We start from the raw sequence: 17,841 nt of genomic DNA on the forward strand, positions 1-17,841 counted from the left end.
GTGTGGACCTATCGGCATTTGCCACATTACATGTCAGGGTTGGCTGGATTGAGACCTCTTAAGCTGAGGGCTGGCTTTCCCCGAGGCAGAAGATTGTTTTCAAGGTTCCTGAATAAACTGCATGAAGAAGAGTCCGAGTGTTGTGTCTTCCTTGCTGGTCGAGGTGGGCGCAACAAATAGGAGATGTAAGCATCAAAATCCAGTCATGAGACAGGGAAGTGAATTAAGGACATGTAAATAAGCAAGATGTTGCTTGGGAAAATGAGATAAAATTTCACCTAAGTTCTCTTGTTACCAGGTGATGACTTCTCCACTGTCCTAATATTACATGGCAGTACCTTAGTCCCTGCTCCTCTGCATGGAAGGCATTTATGCAATAAAGCAGGAATGGGAGAACATAAGAGGTTTAATTAAAGGAGTGACAGCACTATATGAAAAAGGCTATGATGACAAAATAGAAAAAGAAAAAGAAAAGGCAGAAAGATTCATGTTCCAGAAAAAAAGTGTCTGGTTCCAAACACTTTCTGGAGTTGAAATATGTGTAGAGTTTCCATGTGGCAAATTTCACATTCCTTCTACACACCTCCTTTCTCATGTATATTAGGTTTTGCCCACTGCCTTTTTCCATGTTGCACCTTAATAACTCTGCATTTTCTCCACCCTTTCCCATGGGGAGGGGGTCTGAACTTCTGATATTTCTTCATCAGTTCTGCAGTAACCAACCCTTTCTTCTTATCTCTAATTAGCTACCTTACACTCTGAGAAACAAAAAGCATGCCTTAGATTTGCATTCAAGGGACAAAAATACCTACCAACTCTTCTCCCTCATTGGTCAAGAACTATTTCCATCAGCAATAACTTTATGGAGATTCTCATCTGACTCATATCTTGGCATGTACCTGCCAGAGATCCAGGAAAATTTCTGGCTACAGGTACTTTAAGTAAGTGCCTTAAGGAAGAAGTTAGTGGAAAATATTGTTGCTGGTCTCTTTTTTGTTGATGTAACAAAATACCCCAGTGAATCTCCTGTATTACAGACATACTTCTTGTCTCTGTAGTTCAGTTTTTTTTTTTTTTTTTTTTTTTTTTTTTAGGACAGATAAGCCTCTTGAAGTTTGTTTATAAAGTACAAGGATGCACTTGCTGGGTCTGGCCTTTTAAAAGTTTTTACTCCTTTACCTTTTCACTCAGCTAATTTTCTTGCTTGCTCCTGTGTAACAGTCTAGAGCTGATTTCACAGCCTTCTGCTCTTGGCTGTAACAAGCCAAAGACCACCGTGGACCTGAAGGTGGGTTTACGAGAGAAGGCCCTTGAGGAGCCTGTGGAAGCTAATAACTGCTCTGGTCAACTCAGGCCGCAGTGGAGCAGAGAAACTGGTGTCCTTCTTGGAGTGCTGCCTGCATCTCCTTGAATTGAGCCAAGTGGCAGGCCTCATCAAGCCCCAGCCAGCGGTAGGCTTAGTGCTCATGGGAGAGGCGGATCTCCACGTCATAGCCTTTCACTTCTGCCAGCCAGTAAATGATGGTTTTAGGCTTCTGTTAGGCCACATAATTGAGATCCTTTCTGTATCCCTCAATGATGGTCAGCTGGTTTGCTTCTATGCCTGATTCCTCCTGAGTCTCCCTCAGGGCCTTTTCCAAGTCATTCTCTCCTGGGTCTACATGGCCTTTGGGAGGAGTCCAGTGATGAATGCCATCCGATGCCTACAGTAGTAAAAACTCAATTGTACTATTGTCCACCTTGGGAATAAGATATCTTCGGAAGATGATCAAGCCACATGCCCTCAGGGCCATCATCCATCTAAAAATCGAAGCAGAGGGAGGCAGGAGGTGGGCCTTGAAAAGATGTAGATCAGTTTTGAAGCCTAAAAATTAAGGTTGTTTGGCCTCCACTTTTAGGTCCCTGGCAAGTGTCTCAGGGAAAATAGCATAACAATGGTACAAGTGCTTGTGAATAGAAGTTTTCATATGGGAAGGCAGGAAGCCAGGGAGCTTCAGAAGCCTGACTTACTCCTTGTAAAGTGACCAGTCTTACAGGAATCAACCAGGACCTGTCAGAACTACCTGTATCTCTTCTATAGGGACTCCAAATGAGCTAATAATTGTTAGTAATTATAGGGACAAAGGAACATGGCTTAACAGCAAAGAACAGGTATTATTTAGGAATAAAACATGGGCTGCCATATTTATTCAAGCTACTTCCCGCTTGACAATGAAGATAAGGTGGATCTAGGCTTGGAACCTTAGAGCAGAAACTGTGAAGTTCTGTGTGTTTGAGTGGAGGATATATTAGTCTCTTCTCTGCAAGACAACTACCTTGTTAATGGAGTAGTTAATGATTTATTTTGAATTTGTAGCATGATCAGGTTGATTATGCATGACCCAAAGAGTAGAATGAGATGCCAAGCATGGTGGCCCATGCTTGTAATCCAAGCATTCAGGAGGCAGGGACTGGAGGATTGCGGTTCTCAGACAGCCTCAGCTACTTAGCAAGGCTCTTTGCATCTTAGTGAGACCATATTTAAAAAATAAAAAGATTAAAAATAGGGGTTTAGCTTGGAGGTACACTGCCCCTGGGTTCCATTCTGTACCTCAAATAAGAAAGAGTAGAATGAAGAGGAAAAGGAGTAAAGGAGTTACGAGGGGTATTAGCCATGCTATCCAGGCAGAACCATATCCAAAGATTTATTTCAATTGTTGAATATTGTCTAGTGGTTTTTGCATGTCAGATATTAAACTAGTTATATTTTTTAATTTTTTATTGGTGCATTGTAGCCATACATCTTAATGAAGTACAAGATGGTAGAGGCATACATGTACACATCAGTACACATCACCCAAATAGCCCTTACCCAATTCCCATGTTATTTCCTCCCCCCTCCCTCCTTCTCATGTTTGGCTTAGTGATTGTCCCTGATATGTTTGTTACTGTACATTATGTACATTAGGGAATTTCTCTCTTCCTCCCTTCCATGCCCCTCAGTTAGGTCAACTTATTTGCTCATCTATAGTATCTCCTTCTTCATCTAGAGTTTCTTCTATGACCCATTTTCTCCCTAGCTTCTGCATATTACAGAGAGCATCCAATTCCTTATTTTTTGTGTGTCTGACTAATCTCACTTAGCATAATATTCTACAGTTCCATCCATTTCCCTGTAAATGATGTAATTATGTTTTTCTTTATGGCTTAGTAGAATTCCATTGTGTACATATCCCATAGTTTTGTAATCCCCACCCCATACCCTCCCCATCCCTCTTCCCTATGCTTGGCTTAGTGGTTGACTTCAATATGTTTAAGTACATCATGTGCTTTTGAGAGTTTCCTTCTTTCCCCCTCCCATCCCCACAGTTAGGTTGTCTTATTTGCTCCTCTATAGGATCTCCTTTTTCATCTAGAGTTCCTCCTATGACCCATTTCTCCTTAGATTTTGCATATTAGGGAAAGCATCCAATTATTTGTTTTTTGTGACTGCCTAATCTCACTTAGCATAATGTCCTCCAGTTCTATCCATTTCCCTGTAAACGATGTAATTGTGGGGATTTTTTTTATGGCTGAGTAAAATTCCATTGTGTACATATCCCACAGTTTTGCAATTCATTCATCTGTTGATGGATATCGTGGCTGATTCCATAGTTGGGCAATTGTGAATTATGCAGCTATAAACATAGATACATGTGCATTAGTTTGGTAGTTTGGTATTCATTCTTTTGGGTAGATGCCCAGAAGTGGTATTGCTGGATCATATGATAAGTTTGTTCCCATTCTTCTGAGGAACCTCCATACTGTTTTCCAAAGTGGTTGCACTAATTTGCAATCCCACCAACAATGTTTTAGAGTGCCAACTTCTCCACATTTTTGCTAGCATTTCTTTTTGTTTGTGCTTTGAATGATTGCCATTCTAGTTGGAGTTAGGTGAAATCTCAGGGTAGTTTTGATTGTTAATTATGTAGAGCATTTTTTCATGCTTTTATTGTCCATTTGAATTTTTTCTTTTGTGAAGTGTCTAGTTCGCTTGCCCATTTTTTTACTGGGTTATTTGTTTTCTTAGTGCTGAGTTTCTTTCTTTCTTTCTTTCTTTCTTTCTTTCTTTCTTTCTTTCTTTCTTTCTTTCTTCTTTCTTCTTTCTTTTTTGTGGTACTGTGGTTTCTGGAAACCCTTCTACCCCCAAGCTACACCCCCAGACCTATTTTTTTTTAAATTTGGAAATAAGGTCTTTTAAGCCAGCACAGCTGGCTTCAAAACTACACAATCCTCCTGTTTCTGCCTCCCAAGCATGGGGATTACAAGCGCGCCCCACCACGCCCAGCTGCTGAGTTTCTTGAGTTCTCTGTATTCTAGATATTAGTCCTCTATTGAAGGAGCGTGTGGCAAAAATCTTTCATTCTTTTGGCTCTTGGTTAAGGTTCTTGATAGTTTCCTTTGCTGTACAGAAGCTCTCCAATTTAAAGAAATACCATGTATTGATCCACCTTTAAGTTTTTGTTGGGATCTTGTTGAGAAAGTTTTTCTGTGCCTATGTGTTATAGTTTTGGACCTATGCCCTCTCCAAGGAGCCTCAATGTCTCTAGTCTAATTTTCAGGTCTTGAATTGATTTTGAATTCATATTGAATTGACTGTTGTGCAGGATGAGAAAGTGGGGTTTGTTTTCATTTTTCTGCATTAGTTAACCAGTTTTGCCAACACCATTTGTCATAGAGGCTATCTTTTTTCCAGTGTATGTTTATGGCCCCTTTGTCAAAAATCAATTGGCTGTAAGCATGCAGATTTGTTTCTGAGACTTCTATTCTGCTACATTGGCCTATGAATCTGTTTTTGTGCCAGTATCATGTGGTTTTTATTACTATGGCCTTGTAGTATACTTTAAAGTCAGATATTTTTATTGGTGCATTGTAGTCAGACATCACAATGGAATACATGATTTGTGAGGATATACAAGCACACATCATCTGATTAGCCTTTATCCTATCCCCATCCCATTCTCTCCCCCTCCCTCGATCCCATGCTTGATTTTGTGATTAGCTTTGATATATTTGTTTACATACATCATGCATTTTAAAGAGATTCCATCTTCCTTTGTCCCATCCCCTCTGATTGGTCATCTTAATTGCTCCTCCACAGGGCCCTTTCTTCAACTAGATCTCCTCCTATTATCACTTTCTTCCTAGTTTTTGCATATTAGAGAAAGCATCTGATTTTTTATTTTCTGTGATATTTCTCTGTGTATGCCACATTGCCAGCTCCTATCCCACTCCTGAAGGCCCCAGCGCCAGCCTGGCTACCTGGCAGACTCTGATCCCAGCCTTGCTGGCTCCAGTACCAGCTTTATCTCATGGCAGGCCCTACTCCCAGCTTCGCTGGCCCTGGCACCGGCCTCACCCCTCAGCAGGCTCCGATGCCGGCCTCAGAGGCCCCAGCACCGGCCTTGCCTCATTGCAGGCTCCAGTCCTGGCCTTGCTGGCCCCAGCACCAGCCTCATCCCTCAGCAGGCTCCAATCCCGGCCTCGGAGGTCCCAGAACCTGCCTTGCCTCATGGCAGGCTCCAATCCTGGCCTTGCTGGCCCCGGCACTGACTTAACCCCTCAGCAGGCTCCAGTCCTGGCCTCGCAGGCCCCAGCACTGGCCTTGCCTCATGGCAGGCTCCAATCCCTGCCTCACTGGCCCCGGGATTGGCCTCACCCCTCAACTGGCTCAGGTCCTGGCTTCGGAGGCCCCAGAACCAGCCTTTCCTCACAGCAGGCTTCGATCCCAGTTTCGCTGGGCAAGCTCCAGCCTCACAGTTTGGCAGGCTCCGATCCCAGCCTCTCTGGCCCCTGCACCGGTCTCAACCCTCGGCAGTCTCCAATCCTGGCCTCGTAGGCCCCAGCACCAGACTTGCCTCACGGCAGTCTCCAATCCCAACCTCACTGGCCCTGGCATCAGCCTCACCCCTCAGCAGGCTCCCATCCTGGCCTCGGACAGAGTCCCCAGCACCGGCCTTGCCTAGTCGCCCAGCAGGTTCCTATCCTGGTCTCAGAGTCCCCAGCACTGGCCTTGCTGTGCATCGGGCTCTGGTCCTTGTCACTATGAGTAGGTCATTTACAGATGTTCCCTTTTTTCTTTCTATCTTTTTTGTGTGGTACTGGGGTTCCTGGTAACCCCTCTATCTCTGGGCTACACTCCCATAGACCTATCTCTTTTTTTTTTTTTTTTTAATTTGGAAACAGGGTCTCTTAAGCCAGCGAGGCTGGCCTCGAACTAGTGTGATCCTCCTGTCTCTGCCTCCCAAGTGTGGGGATTGCAGGTGTGTGCCACCATTCCTGACAGTTTTTTGCTTGTTTTGTTTTGTTTTAATATGAGAAAGTAGTACATGTCGTTTGCAAAAGCTGGGACCCCAAATACCTAGTGGCATTAAATTTTGTCTTCCCTCCAAAAGCAGAGGTCCATAGCTTCTCTTCAGAAAGCAGGCTCTGCTGTTCCACATACACCTTGGTCTCCCACCCTGCACAGAGGAACGCGGTCACCATGAGGGCTGATGACTCCCAGAACATGCTATGTGTAGGCCCATCCTAGCTATGCAGGGCTCCCTTTCATACCCCCCAAACCCTTTTGCCACTTAGCATGTTGTCCAGACTTCCCGAGCATGTGTGGCAGGTGCAGTCAGTCTACTCTTGGGGAGACTTCCTCAAGAGCTCAAGGTGGACTGGACTGGCTCTGTCTGTCCCTCTAATTTCTACCTTTGGGGCAATTTCTTCAGAAGATCAAGGTAGGTTGAATCAGGTCTCTGTCTCTCCAAAATAATAGCCTCCACCTCTGTCGCCAGCACTAGCGCCTGTGTCTCTGCGCTTCCTTGCCAGTGCTCTGCCAGTGCCACCTTCCTCCTGGTCCTCTGTTGAATTCCTCCCTTACATGATATACATGATATAATGTCCACAATTCTTAAACATATGTGGCAGTCCCCTTTGTGGTTTTTTTTTTTTTTTTTTTTTTTTAGTTCCAAATGAATTGGATAGAGCTTGTCTGCATCTCCTGAGTCCTGGCTGCCGCCGCCATCTTGTCCTCTCTCCATTATTTTTTTTTTATAATAAGAGAAGACAGTATGTGTGTTTTGAAGAGGATGTGAGATCGAGCACTCAGCAGCAATGAATTTTATCTTCCTTCCAAGAGTGGAGGCCGACAGCGTCACCATGTAGAGCAGGGTTTGCTGTTCCGGGCGTACCATGGCCCCCGGCGCAGCACAGAGGAGCACGGCAGCCGGGTATGCTGAGTTCCCAGGATACGTGGCTCGGCTCCCTGCCCAGCACTGCATGGCTCCCTCTACCATGCCCGGCTCATTTTTCTTACAATGTGTGTTGATAAGAGTCCCCAGCATGCACAGCTGAAGTGGTCTTTTCTCAAATCCCTTCTGGGGTGTTCTTACAAAAATCACTTTTCTTGCATGGTTGGTGCCTCCTTGTCCTCTTGCTTCTAAGCCCCCCATTATCCACTCCCTCTCTCCTGTATTCTAGATATGAAGTCGCGGCTGAAAGTGTCTCCTTAAGTTGTCCCAATCCAATATTAAACCAAAATCTGGTGTCCAAGGCTTCCCCGAGAAATTGGCTTCCACTGCGACTACAGCTGCTGCCATCTTCCTCCTATCTCGCAAGCCACAATTATTTTAAAGCATTAATTACATTTTGTATTTAACCAATTTAATTTTGTAATTAAATTATAGATTATTACTGAAAATCAATAACATCTGACAAACATTATTACTGTCTTGAAACATTTTCCCTGCCACAGAGGAATTTGAAAAGCAATGAACATTTTATTTGGAAATGCCCTACAAAGATAAACATAAACTTAATTGACCATTTTCCTAGAACAAAAGGCATGTGTCAGTAATTTTAAGGACATATTAACTTTAATCTCATGAATAAATCTTAAATTTACTCAGTTATTAGATTTAAGTCACATGAACTCAGCATTTAGTTTTATGCTTTTTAAATTTGGAGTGCCCATTTGTTAATATGCTAATTTGTGGGGCCATTTAAATGATAGACAGAATCATTACATACATAAAACACCAAAGAACATCAACAGGTAGGGGACAAGAGTTACAGATATTTATTGCCCAGAATAAAACCAGATCTACAGCTTTCAAAAACTGAAACATTTTCTGTCACAGATTTTTTTGTATGACAGGCATGGAAAAACCTTTGCCACTAGCAATGCTTTGTTAGTTCTCCAGTCATGGAAACTAATTCAGGTGGCCACTTAGTTCCCCCATGGCAGTGAAATACACCAGTCACCCCCACTGTTTATCTCCTTTTTCAGTATACCAGGCAGAGAATTAACCCTATAATAGCTGTTGAATAAAGACAGGAGCAGAAGAAAAAAAACACAAAGATAGGGACACAGAAAGCCTCTACTTTGACAAAAATAAAATTAAATCAGAACAAAAATATATGTTTGCAACCCAGAGCAAAAAATATATGTATACTCGGGACATTCTACCTCTAAGCTATACCCCCATCCCTATTTGTAAAAGTTTATGAGCTCAAAAAATGAAATGGCCACACACTCCTGTAATAAAAGGCTACATTTTGCTGTAAATTTATATAGATGTTTGCATAAGAAGACTCTTTTTGTTTTTGTTTATTTCTTCTCTCTTCTACTGGAGAGGGATTAGCATACAGAGCTTTAGAATCCTAGTACTGGCTTTTAGAGTATAAGAGGAAAAGACCATATTCAAAAATAGAATGATATTATGACCTCACAGGCCTTTACAAGAAACATTTAAACATCATCTACTGGGGGCCACAAGCAGGAGGGAGCACTGCAGGGGATGGCACAGAAGGAGCCATAAAGGAATCGTGTGGGGTAGAGATTCAGGGAAATGTGTAGGAAGTACAAATACACAGATGAGAGTGCTAGGGGTATGGACCGAGAATGCATGGAGGTGCAGAAGGGCAGAGACACAGGGGCAGATTGCAAGGGAACTGGGGAGAGTGGATAGGGACAGAGCAGAAAGTTAGCAAGCATGCTGGAATGGAGCCGAGGCATTGAGCTGCATTCTCCCTGGTTCAGGCAGGTGGCAGGCAGGCTACAGGGGGTGGGCCAAAAGTTTAGAATGAGAGGGTTTCTTTTTCCCTGGGAAGTTTTTGGGGTTGTTTGTTTGTTTGTTTGTTTGTATTTTTGTTTTGTTTTGTTTTTTAAGTACTGGAAATGGAACCCAGGGACATTCTACTTCCAAGCTATACCCCCAGCCCTATTTTTTATTCTTTATTTTAAAACAGGGTTTCACTGAGTTGCAAAGAACCTCAGTAAGTAGCTGAAGCTGTCCCTAGGAAGTTTTGCTTTAAATAAGGACTTAGAAGAGAAGGCAATTTTCACAGTGTGAGAGCCAAAATCAGAGAAGAGCATAAGATTGACTATAGCTAGTTTACAGTCTCCTGCCCTTGGGCATTCTAGGCAATATAGTTATATAAGTCTTGTAGGATTTGGAGGTCAAATGTGCTATTTCAGGCAGATCATTGGCGTTTGGGGTTAATCTCTCCCTTCAGTTCCAAAGTGAAAGTTGTTTAAAGCACATGCCAGAGGGGGTTCTGGGGAACTTTTTGAAATATTGAAACTCAGGAGGTGGACAGAGACAGTGCCACTGGATTGGCATGGCATCTACAAAGCATCCTCAGTAAACACAAGTAAATACCACAAGCCTGGTGGGTGAGAGAGGCCTAAAACAGAAAGGTAAGCACCCCTGTGGTTGTTTTTGAGGAAGAACAATCCCAGGCCTATCAAGAAAGGGTTTACAGGACCAAGGATCCTCAAGCCTTTTAGCAGGAGGAGGATCTCTGGAGCTGGAAATCTTTGTGCAGTGGGAGAATAGGGACTTTCCTGGGGCCTTTCTGGGTACCACAGGACGTACTGGCCCAAATTAGTGTTTCAGTGCTGTGCCCTGGAACCCCAGTTGGGCAACAAACCTTCACTGGAGCCATGTGAGAGAGAGGAGAGGGCGGGGAAGGAGTTTGAAAGGGCAGCTGGAGAGTGAGCCTTGTACCTGGAGTTTTAGAGAATTCACTGGGCTTTGTCTCACTCTTGGGTTTCAGCACCATGTATTAAAAATTATTGGGACAAAGGGACATGGCTCAATATAAACTTTATTCAGGGATAAAACCTGGATGGGGGAAGTGACTGGGAAATTAACTCACGAGAATCAAGAGCCCACTTCATTATGAACTTGGGGCTTTTTATGGAGCTAGAAAGGGAGTAGGCTTACAGAAATAGTCACGTGTTCTTCTGATTGCTGGGCTTGGCAACAAGCCAGAGCAAACAAATTTATGGAACTGGGGACAGAGCTATGGTTAGGGGTGTTTCTCTTTGCTTTTTCACCATTTTATTTTATTTTTGTGGTACTGGAAATTGAACTCAGAGACAGTACCTCTGAGCTACACCCCAGCCCTATTTTATTTTTAGTTTGCTGAACGCCTGAACACTTGCTGAAGTTGTCCTTGATTTCATCCTCCTATCTCTACGTCCCAAGTACTGAGATTATTGGCATGCAATACCACATCCCAGCATATATATATATATATGAATGTATATATATGTAAATTTTATTTGTGGTTCTGTGGATTGGTACAGGGGCATTCTACCTCCATACTATAGCCCCAGCCCTATTTTATTTTTTCATTTGAAACAGAATCTCACTAAGTTATGAAGGGCCCTCAGTAAGTTGCTGAGGCAGCCTGTGAACCTACAATCCAGCTGTTCCAGCCCCCCAAACAATGGGATTACAGGTATGTACTACCATGCCTGGACACATTTTCTTAAAAAAAAATCAGTGCATTATAATACTATATAATGGTGGGATTAATTGTAATATACTAATATATGTACAATGCATAATTTGATAGACCCCACCTGTTAAAGGTCCCACCACCTCTCAACATTGACAGAATAGGAACCAAGCTGCAAGCACAAGCACCTGTGAGAAACATGCTCAAGTCAGACTCAAACCATAGCATATAAGAAACAAAATTGCACAGCAGCTATGCTCTAACTGATTGGTTCTTTGGGAAGACAAATAAGATAAAGAGCCAGGCATGATAGTGATGTAGGGCAGAGGACCTGGGAAAAGGAAGAATTAAAGTGGCCATCTGTATCCCTTTCTGTAAGATAAGCAGAAAGATGAGAAGCTGATGGGCTGAGGGAATCAGGGCCCCGACCAGCCCACAGAAAATTATTCAAGTTAAAAGTCAAAATTGTACAAAAGTCACTGGTTCCCCAAAACCCAATTTTGATCATCATTTAAAAAAAATGATAGAAAAGCCCACTCTCCAAGGGCTTCAAGGGCACTCTCTTTCCAGGACCCCCTTTTTGGGGGGCTGCTTTGTCCTCTATCTTTCCCTATCTCAAACTTTCACATTTTTATATCCTTCACTAGTCCTTGAACTTCATGTGTCAAGATCTACTGGACAAGAACCCCCATTTTAATACCCTCATTTCAATAGCACATATATGTAATCATAGTGCTTGGGAGACTAAGGAAGTAGGATTGCAGGTTTGAGACTAGTTACTATTTCAATGAGTTAAAGTAATGAATAACATACAGTGTTAAAAAAAAAAAGTCAATAGTATGATTCATAAATAGAAAATATAGAATACAGAAGCATGCTAGACATGCTGGTACATACCTGTAATTCTAGTAGTTGGGAATCTGAGAAAGGAGTATCGCAAGTTTGTGGCCAGCCTCAGCAATTTAGTGAAACCCTGTCTCAATATAAAATAAATAATAAAATGAAACAGGGCTGGGTGTGTAGCTTAGAAGCAGAATGCCCCTGAGTTCAATTTCCATTAACACACACTTTAAAAAAATCTAGCTGGGCGTGGTGGCGCATGCTTGTAATCCCCACGCTTGGGAGGCTGAGACAGGAGGATCGCAGAGGTTTGAAGCCAGCCTCAGCTACTTAGTGAGGCTTTCAGCAACTTAGTGAGACCCTGTTTCAAAATAAAATATTTAAAAAGGTCTGGGAGTATAACCCAGAGATAGAAAGCCCCTGGGTTCCACTCCAAGTACCAACAACAACAAAAAAAAAAAGAATCTCACTGCTTGGTAAGGCTGTTCTCAAACCTGTGATCCTTCTGCCTCAACCTCCCAAGTACTGGGATTACAAGTGTGCACAACCACATCCAGTTTATTTTCTTTTAAATGCCCTTCAGTGCACTCTTTCCTCTGGGACAGTAACAGGAAAGTTCAGGAGGCAGAAGGAAGGACTCAGAAGATGGTACAGATGGGGCTAAGAGAGTTTAGTCTTCTACGTTTTCTATTTTCCCTTGTAATGCCCCTCATCTTGCCTGTAGCAGGCCTCTGGGTGAACATATATCAGGAGGTATTTATGTTTTTGAGGGTAGAGATTAGCTGACTTTTATATCTGTTGCAGATCAGATGTGAATACGTTGCATTCATGTTAGTAGCTTGGCTGTTCACAGTTTACTCTGATTAGTTTCACTTTCTGTTTGTCACGGTGTAATGGTTCTAGTTGGGCAGGTCTGTGGAGCTGCTGACACTATCTGCTCAATTTTACTGTTTTAAAAATCTCTTTGACAAAGAACTAGCATTCTATACCAAGCCTTTTGTTACATGCCTATCAAAGTCTTACCCTAATTCTGCATATTTAATTCACTTGGGTTTTTGCTGCCCAGGTTTTATTTAACAATATTTGTCTTGTTCTAGACATCTCCTCTCATTGGTTTTCAGAACATAATTTGTCTCCTGTCATACTCCCAGTTTAGAGGAGAATCTCTCCTGTTTAATCCCACGTCAATCAACCTGTATTTCAGTGATTTTCTTGGATTTTGTGTTCTGTTCTTATAACTTCCATCATGTGTAGATGAGCCCTTATGATGCCTGGGTGCCTCGGGTGAGAAGTGAGATGATTTTACATATCTGACATTTTCTGTATTTCTCCTTGATCTATGAGCTCCTCACTGCCAGAAGCTGTGGCTTACCTATCTTTATATCTGCAGTGTTTAGGTTAGTAGGTTAGAGTTGAACTACGACAGGCACTTGGTAATTGTTGAAGCAATCAGAAAGAAAGGCAGATTGAGACTTGAACTTGGGAGAAATTTATTCTTTTTTTTTTTTTTTTTGGTACTGGTATTGGAACCCAGGGGCATTTTACTTCCGAGCTATCCCTCTCCCAGCCCTATTTTTTTATTTTTATTTTGAAACAGAGTCTCACTGAGTTGCAAAGGGCCTAAGTAACTGAGGCTGTCTGTGAACCTGTGATCTTCCTGTCTCAGCCTCCCAAATGCTGGAATTATAAGCATGCACCACCACGAGGAGAAACTTATTCTAATGGTCAAATTCTTTCTATCAGAATTGCCATATTTCAGCTGAGCGTGGTGGCACACTCCTGTAATCCCCGCTTGGGAGGCAGAGACAGGAGGCTTGCACAGGTTGGAAGCCAACCACACTGGCTTAAGAGACCCTGTTTCTAAATTTAAAAAGTATAAAAATAGGTCTGGGAGTATAGCCTGGAGGTAGAAGGGTTTCCAGGAACCCCAGTACCACAAATAAATAAATAAATAAATAAATAAATAAATAAATGTCATATTTCAAATCAGGAGTGGTGGTGAATGCTTATAATCCCAGCATTTGGGAGTCTGAGACAGGAGGATTGGGGTTCAAGGACAGCCTCAGCTTAGTGAGGCCCTTTGCAACTCATTGAGACCCTGTTTCAAAACAAAGAAAAAAAAAATAAGGCTGGGGGTATAGCTCAGAGGTACAATGCTCCTAGGTTCAATTCCCAGTAACAACACACACACACACACACACACACACACACACACACACACACATAAATAAAAGAAAATTGGTATGGAATTACTCCCAATCCCAACATGGTGTCAATCAATAGAAGCAGAAATATTTGGGATGAAAATGTTTGTTTAGAATAAGAGGTTGTTGAGCAGGGTAGGGTGCGGTATGCTCGTAATTTCAGTACTTGAGAGGCAGAGACAGAAGAATTGCAGGTTTGGGGCCAGTCTCAGCTACTTAGATTCTCTGCAACTTAGATCTTGTTTCCAAATAAGAAATAAAATCTGACCAGAGGTGTAGCTCAGAGATAGAATGCCCCTGGATTTAATCCTCAGTCACACACACACACACACACACACACACACACACACACACACTTAGAGATTGTTGGGATTTACGGAATGGAGACTGGATTCTCATTAGTCAGACCTGAAGGAATTCTAGCCTTCATATTGGCTACATCAACTTAAAAATAGAAGAGTAAGAAGAATTGTAACAGAATTGCATTTTTCCTAAAGAAGTAACATTCAAGAAGTCTTAAAAAAAAAAAGACCCAAGATAACAGATCTGATTTTATAAGCTATCTCCCTAGGATGCCACAAATCAAATAAAAATTCCAGGAAAAAGAGACATACTTCTAAGAATCTTTCATTATCCTGTTCTGGTTACCTATTTTTGCATAACAAATTAGTCCAAGATTTAGCAGTATAAACAAGTTCCATTACAATGCATCTTGCATTTTTGTGGGTAAGGAAGTTGACCGGGTCTGAGCTGAGGGACCCTCATTTTGTGTGGGATTGATTGAGTCAGTGGGTTATATATGACTGGGGGTGAGAGGGAGTGTCTGGAAGTTGCCCAAGATCTTCCACTCACATGATGGGTAACTTCATGGGAAAGTCTAGAAGGCTGAGTCATGTGACCTTTTCAGCATGAGAGTAATTGAAAGTCAAATTTCATATTTGATAAATAGGGCTCCCACAATATTTTTGAGAAATAGAAAATAGAAGCTGGGTGTGGTGGCACGTGCTTGTAATCCCAGCATTCGGAAGCTGAGACCAGAGGATCACAGTTCACTGACAGCCTCAGCTACTTAGTAAAGCCTTCTGCAACTTAGTGAGACCTTGTTTCAAAATAAAAAATAAAAAATAGAACAGGGAGTGGAGCTTGGAGTTTGAATGTCCCTGAGTTCCATTCCCAAACACGCAAAAAAAGAAAAGAATAGAATAGAAAAGAAAGGAAAATAAAAGAAAAGAGAAGCTGCCACTTTCTTTTTTCTTTTTTATTTTGTAGTACTGGAGATCAAACCCAGGGACATTCTACCCCTGAACTACACCCCCAGTCCTATTTTATTTTTTATTTGAAAGCAGGATCTCACTAAGTTGCCAAGGGTCTAAGTTGCTGAAGGTGGACCCAAAACTGTGATCCTACTGTCTCAGCCTCCCAAGTACTAATATTACAAGTGTTTGCCACCACACTCAGCTAGAAGCTGCCACTTTCTTTAACCCTGACTCCAGAGAGTGGTACAGCACAGCATTATTTCTGCCATAATCAATTGGCCAAAGTAGTCACAAAACCCACCATGACTTAAAATGAAGGAACATAGGTCCTCATCATGGGGGGAATGTCAAGGAATTTTAGGCCATTTTTAACCTACCACACAGCCCAATTAACTGTCAGTGATTTCTTGCTTAAAGATGATATACTTCAATATATATATTTTTTAGACCCCAAAGGATGAAACCTTTGTTCTTATCTCTTCTCAGATTACTACTCCTATAGCTTTATTGTATTCTACTCTATTTTATTTTGTCTAATCTACATATATTTGTCACTTTTCTAACATTTATACTGGTTTTTTTTTTTTTTTTTGTACTGAAGGTTGAACCCAAAGGTCTACCTCTGAGCTACAGCCCAGTCCTATTTTGTTTCTTATTTTGAAACAGTCTTGCTAGACTGTTGAGGCTGGCAATGAACCTGCAATCCTCCTGTCACAGCCTCCAGCACTGGGATTATAGGTATGTACCACCATGGTCAGCTACACTAAGAAATTTTATACTCAACCTCAAGTTGTTTATACACCAGTATGAATTAATACTTTGGAATATTTTGTAATGTCTATGTATGTCCCCCTCTTTCCTTCCTGGCCTGTTTCTTAAATATTTACACTCTTGGTTCTTCTAAAAATAGATTGTATGGAATGACATTACCAGCCTCTCAGCAGGCACCAGAATTTTTGTCATCATTAAGCCCAAAGGGTTTGGGGGACCATAGAGACCAAATTTGCCATTTTTCAGAAATAAAAAACTAGGATTATAAAGAAGTCCATATGAACTCATTCAAAAAATGCAAATAATTTAGAAGGAAGTTTAAAGGATCATTCAAGGCTTGCTGAATGTCTTTGGTTGTATTGATGGCATATGTTTTTTGTGGTTGTAGGGGTGCTGGAAAGCAGGCTGGAAGAAGCGCTTTCCCCCCAGTATTAGAAGTTAACTAGAGAAGTCTTCTTCCATATTAGGATTAGAAATAAGGTATTAAAATATAGAGTTAAGACATAGAAGTAAGGTAGGATTGGAAATAGAATGAAGATCCATAAGCCCAGCTGCCCAGGTTGCAGGATTCAAGGACGAGGGTAGGGGACCCACAAGGTCAAAGCCTCTAATCTCCAGCTTGCCGGCCAAGGTCTTTGTAAATGGGACCCCATCCCCATATCTCTGAGCTAGATCAGCAAACAAGGCCAGGCTAATCTGCTCTCCAGGCAGATTCTTCAGTGCAGAGATAAGCCTGGCCCAGCCAAGGTGGGTGGGAAAGGCAGAGCAGGCTCTGACGTGTGTGGATGCATGTTTTAAAATTATTGGTTGTACTTGTTTGTCCTTGTATCTGATTGGTTGTATTCTAAGGTTGGCAGGCTCTGACTGTGTAACCACTCCCTCGTGTGTAACCACTCCCTCCTAGGGTTATAAAATTCAGAGTGTGGAATAGGGAGGGGTCGAACCTCGACCATTTAGTGTTGAAACTCGACCCCGGGCTAGCCGGGAAAGAGCTGCAGCACAATAAACCTCGCTTGCATTTTACATCTCTTGTGAGTCCTTCGATATTTGGGTTGGTGGGTGATTCTTGGACCCTTCAGTGATGATATTTTTTCAAAAGAAATTTCATTAGGAAATTTAAAAAGATTATTAAAAAAAAAAGCAGGTATGATGGCACAGATTTATAATCCCAGCATTTGGGAGGCTGAAACAGGAGGAACCAGGTTTGTGGACAGCCTCAGCTACTTAGTGAGGCCCTTTGCAACTCAGTGAGACCCTGTTTCCAAATAAAGAATAAAAAATAGGGCTGGGTGTATAGCTCAGAGGTAGAATTCCCCTAGGTTTCATCCTCAGTACTGAAAAAAAAAGAAAAGAAAAGAATACCAAATTAACCAAATCCAGAATACTACACATAAAAATTATTAAACTTTTTAAAGCAAGCCTAAAAATAAGTGTACTAAGAGATAAAATAATGTCATAATTTTAGGGCAGTATGAGTGCCTGCAGGGGTGATTATGGCTGTATAGGGCATGGGACATAAAATCACTTCTGGAACTCATATGAAATTTGTTCAGACATGCCAGAATATGGCTCAGACCAACATTCCTCTACTGAGTTGATAATGGACCCTTAGATCATAAATTTCTTTCTGTGTCTGATGAACTTATATCACCAATACATTTGTGGTTACTGGCAAGTGTCTGGTAAGATTTGATAAACCTGCCAAAGACACTTGACAGCACTCATAGAAACCCTATAAAAGAGCAGCTCTTTTTGACTCATAGAGTGCTGAGCTATTGCTTATGCCATAACAAGTGCACCTTGTATACAGCTCTTATCTAGTGACTTCACTCTAGTCCTGTTCTTTTAGCTGACTGAGGATCAGCACAACACTTCAGTCTGCTGAACACCTAGACCAACTTTGGAATTTCCTCTTTCATTCCTGGATTTGGTTCACTGTCCGCTTCCCCTGCTTGTTTGTAGGTTGTTATTTGCTAATTGTTTGAGGTACTTAAATGTTAGGATTTGTATATTGT

The 17,841-nt window shown here is 41.9% G+C and overlaps 1 pseudogene across 1 annotated transcript; it reads right to left on the reverse strand.

Moving 5' to 3' along the window:
- Nucleotides 1-1,349: 1,349 nt before the first annotated feature.
- On the reverse strand, nucleotides 1,350-1,793 carry LOC308263270 (bis(5'-nucleosyl)-tetraphosphatase [asymmetrical]-like; annotated as a pseudogene). Its single transcript has one exon. The product of its transcript is annotated as a bis(5'-nucleosyl)-tetraphosphatase [asymmetrical]-like (transcript).
- Nucleotides 1,794-17,841: the final 16,048 nt, after the last annotated feature.

This window comes from Muscardinus avellanarius (assembly GCF_963383645.1).
Source record: "Muscardinus avellanarius genome assembly, chromosome: 5".
NCBI classification, from domain to species: domain Eukaryota; kingdom Metazoa; phylum Chordata; class Mammalia; order Rodentia; family Gliridae; genus Muscardinus; species Muscardinus avellanarius.